Below are 5,000 nucleotides of genomic sequence, written 5' to 3' on the forward strand. Positions count from 1 at the left end.
AATAACACTATGGTATACAAAAATATTCATTCAAAGATTGTAAAAACAACTAATTTAATAAATACAGTATTGCCGCAGGAATTAATTAAACCAAATGTGTTGTTCTACATAAAACATAAAAGCATAGCGGGATAAGAATGAACTCACTCATGTTGTTTATGTAGTGTGTCACATGGAATGATTCAAGACAAAAAAATGATATGCTCGCTCTCTCTCTCTCTCTCTCTCTCTCTCTCTCTCTCTCTCTCTCTCTCTCTCTAATAACAATTTGCCTATCGCCTAAGAACTACACGAGAATTCTATCTCAAACTAAATACATCCATGCATCATTAATACTGAGACCTCCCATCATTAGAGCAAGGCTTCAAGCACGAGGCAATAATTGAATTACATTAAGATACAAATCCCCCAGAAGTAAATCAGTTACTCCTCCTCACAATGGAATGATCTAATAACGTCTGCAATGAGATGCAGAATTTTAATTAACTTTAGCGATACTTAAAGGAGAGAGAGAGAGAGAGAGAGAGAGAGAGAGAGAGAGAGAGAGAGAGAGAGAATCTTAATTAAAACAAATATGAAAGGTTACCGGGGAAAAGCGTGAAAGAGAGGAACTATTTGTGAGAAGTGTTTGCGCTGCACGTGACAAAGATCAATGTGAACTTTGCCTTTTTGTCCTTAGCTTGAAGCACGTGTGTGTGTGTGTGTGTGTGTGTGTGTGTGTGTGTGTGTGTGTGTGTGTGTGTGTGTGTGTGTGTGTGTGTGTGTGTGTGTGTGTGTGTGTGAGAGAGAGAGAGAGAGAGAGAGAGAGAGAGAGAGAGAGAGAGAGAGAGAGAGAGAGAGAGAGAGAGAGAGAGAGAGAGAGAGAGAGAGAGAGAGAGAGAGAGAGAGAGAGAGAGAGTGGGGGGGAGGGTATGTACTCTTCTTCAACAGTACAGGGAGTCTCATTATAATGCGAGTAATTATACCGGGCATCTCATATTCACAGACAATTAATCACACTAATCTGTCGTCATCACGCTAGAATGAAGAAGGTAAGAAAAATCGACTCCTCTCTTATGCTTTACTTGGACTGACCTAACTGATGGAAAGAACACGTCACCACCTCTCTCAGCGATGTGTACGTGAGAGACGTCACTCCCCATAACAGCAACACATGCACGGTGGACGCATTCAGACAGCGCCGGTCACTGGTCGCGTTGTCAGGGAAGCCTGGGTGATTCAAACACCGATGTATACAAATTTATTCACTCCAGATCCGGCCTGTACCGCTTACCACTAACTCCTCCACCACACCCCCACACACACACACACACACACACACACACACACACACACACACACACACACACACACACACACACACACACACACACACACACACACACACACACACACACACACAATTTTTTTTTTTTTTTTTTTGGTTATTTTCCATTCCATTCAATTTAACCTAGTACCGAACGTCCGTTCACATTATCATGATGTTTAGACATGTCTGCTAAGGAACCACGGCTTGGCAGGCATTAGCTAGGACTATGATAATAATTTGGATATAAATGTATATGTTAATTATGTACTAGCAATAAATGATTACTTACTTACTTACTTACTTACTTACTTACACAAACACACACACACACACACACACACACACACACACACACACACACACACACACACACACACACACACAAGTAGGTAAATCTTGCATCATACGAAGCTAAGGTAAATGAGTATAACTTTGGTATGTGTGATGTAATGTCAGGAAATGTCATGAATTACGGCACATAGGTAATACCGCGCAGAAAATAAAACACTTATAAATAAGTCATAAAAAGTAATTGTACACAAGTGACGAGATAGGTATTGACATGACTATTCAAGCTTTAATCACAAAAAATTAATTACACAGTATTATACAGAGATACAATACAGGTATTGATAGACAAAAATAACAGAGAGACAGAACAAAGAGAAGGAATAGCAAAATCAATAAGATTAATTTCTTACTTATACATTTTTGTGGTGATTGTTGTGTGTGATTCACTGTTTGATCTGCTGCAGTCTCTGACGAGACAGCCAGACGTTACCCTACGGAACGAGCTCAGAGCTCATTATTTCCGATCTTCGGATAGGCCTGAGACCAGGCACACACCACACACCGGGACAAGATCACAACTTCTCGATTTACATCCCGTACCTACTCACTGCTAGGTGAACAGGGGCTACACGTGAAAGGAGACACACCCAAATATCTCCACCCGGCCGGGGAATCGAACCCCGGTCCTCTGGCTTGTGAAGCCAGCGCTCTAACCACTGAGCTACGTGTGTGTGTGTGTGTGTGTGTGTGTGTGTGTGTGTGTGTGTGTGTGTGTGTGTGTGTGTGTGAGAGAGAGAGAGAGAGAGAGAGAGAGAGAGAGAGAGAGAGAGAGAGAGAGAGAGAGAGAGAGAGAGAGAGAGAGAGAGAGAGAGAGAGAGAGAGAGAGAGAGAGAGCACGCACATATTCATTTCATTTTCTTTGCTTGTTTTGTTTACATATTTAGACATGTATGGTTCTATCTTTGCATCTAGACTTGCCCAGTTTGCTTTCCTCAACATGCGCGTATGTGTGGGTGAATGAGCGAGTGAGTGAGTGAGTGAGTGAGTGTCTGTGTGTCAGTTTCCATCTGCGTCACTACTCCGCTATACAAATTGCCGGGTAAGAAAACACTATATACAATTATAAATAATCTGCTTAACCTACACAATGACAAAGTAATAAGTCGGAAATACAGCAAGGGCTTAGTAACCAGATAGAACCTCCCAGTGACGTCAGCTTCATTACGGAAGTCGGGGATTCTTTTATCACATTTATTTACCTATTTTTTTTTCTTTCGTATACCAAGCTCAGATAAAGTTGCGATAAAAGCCAATACGAAAATAGTTAGCCGTACAGTGGTTTCAATTGGATATGACGTACGAGGATCCTTCTCTCCTGTGTTCCTGTGTGGCACTGGTGATGTTATGCCAAAGTGTCGTAAGATGATGTGCGTTCCTGAGAGAGAGAGAGAGAGAGAGAGAGAGAGAGAGAGAGAGAGAGAGAGAGAGAGAGAGAGAGAGAGAGAGAGAGAGAGAGAGAGAGAGAGAGAGGTTATGTGTTTATGTGTACACACACACACACACACACACACACACACACACACACACACACACACACACACACACACACACACACACACACACACACACACACACACACACACACCGAAAAACGAAGATGTATGGTAAATGGTGATAACATGTAACAAAAAGCAGTACAAAAACGAATTAACAAGAAAATAGCTGACTCGAAAAAAAGATAGAGGAAAAATCTAAACAGAACAAAACATGCATGGAAGAGACTTAAAACCTCATGCGAATATAAGAAAAAGCGGAAAAGCTAAATATACCACATCCAGAAGACATCACGAGGTATGTTAACCAAATGAATTCCTTTTTCGCTAAGCTTGAGAGGTCTGATTTTAGTGAGGAATGTACTGTAATAATGCAATAGCAGCTATTCAAAACATACCAAGATGAAACAATCTTAATAACCGAGGAAGGCGAACCGCAATCCCTGAATCGGATCCGAGCCAGCAAGGCCACGGGTGTGCCAGACAAGGCACTCGAAGTGTTGTATGGAACATCTAACACCAGTACTATGGAAACTATTTCAGGACTCACTCCACAGACCAGCGTATTGTGCCACCCATATGGAAAGAGTGAGCCAAAGTGAAATTTCCCATAGTTTTTAATGACTTTAGACATGTTGTTTTAACTTCATATATGAAATGCTTAGAAGATACACTGAGGATATTTTTATTTAATTGTGTTGTTAATATGAAAGAATCTTTGCAATTTGCCTATTGTAACAATAAAATTGGTGAGAGCACGAACTTGACCTTAATAAATGATATAAGCAAACACATGAACAAACTAAGTATTTAAGCAAGGATTCTCTACGTGGATTACAGCTTTGCTTAACGCTATACAGCCTCACAATCTTCTGAGTAAACTATCAGGTATGGGGGTAAATAGATATGCTCTGAAGTAGATATGTAGCTTTTTTTTTATTGAAAGACCTCAATATACCGAATTGGACAATATCAAATACAATACATTAATCACTAATACAGCAGCCCCTCAAGGCTGTGTCATGTCCCCTGTTCTTTTCAGCTTATACGCAGACGACGTTCAGTAACTGCACAGTAGTAAAATATGCCGATGACACGGCAATCACCGGTAAAGTACCAATGAAGAATGTGATGAGTATGTAGACAAAGTTCATCTATTTGTTGATTGGTGTATATCAAATTTTCTACAACTAAACAAAAAGAAAACCAAAATGATAATAGACCACGAAACAAAAAAACGCTCGCGTAACTGATCCTATTGTAATTGGTGCAGAAACTGTAGAGAGAGTAGAAAAAAACAACATAAGTATTTAAGATTTATGACTGATAACAAACTAAAAGGTAGTGAAAATACCATTATATGGTGGTGAAGAAATGTAATCAAAGACTGCATTACACACAGATCAAAATATAATTAGCCTTTTCTATAAGTAGACAATAGTGAATAATATGTTTTTCCTTAACTACTTGGTAAGATAAATTAACATGTAAAGAAACGAGTAAACTTAAAATGATTGTGAGGAAATCCGGATAATCAGTACAGAAACCAATGCACTTCACGAACTGTACCATGAAGGAACAGTGAGTCAGGTTTATAAAATAAGGAAAGATACCTTCATCCCCTTCACTCCTTACGTCCAGGAGAAGGTTACCTCTGTCCCCACCTAACGCACGGACTGGTAAAAGAAATCTTTGTACATAAGAGTATTGAACTTTTCAATTAATTAATGCAAAATAGTAAAGGTGAAAATTTTTATATTATATGTAACGCTGATAATGTTGTGCTTTGTTTGCTTTGTTGAAATATAGATTTGTATAATTTACCTTTTCTCAACTTTTAATCTTAA

At 39.4% G+C, this 5,000-nt stretch overlaps 1 protein-coding gene across 6 annotated transcripts in view; it reads right to left on the minus strand.

Annotated features, from left to right (window-relative positions):
- Positions 1 to 5,000, minus strand: part of LOC123520758 — a 229,645-nt gene that overhangs the window by 110,720 nt on the left and 113,925 nt on the right. For 2 of the 6 annotated variants that reach the window (XR_006679365.1, XR_006679366.1), the window contains one exon: positions 2,523 to 3,035. The exons of the other annotated variants lie outside the window; for them this stretch is intronic. The gene's annotated coding sequence lies outside the window, so the exon portion shown is untranslated. Of the gene's footprint in view, positions 1 to 2,522; positions 3,036 to 5,000 lie in introns of those variants that run through there. 6 annotated transcript variants of the gene reach the window in all.

The sequence above is a fragment of the Portunus trituberculatus genome, chromosome 47 (assembly GCF_017591435.1).
Source record: "Portunus trituberculatus isolate SZX2019 chromosome 47, ASM1759143v1, whole genome shotgun sequence".
Lineage (NCBI taxonomy): Eukaryota > Metazoa > Arthropoda > Malacostraca > Decapoda > Portunidae > Portunus > Portunus trituberculatus.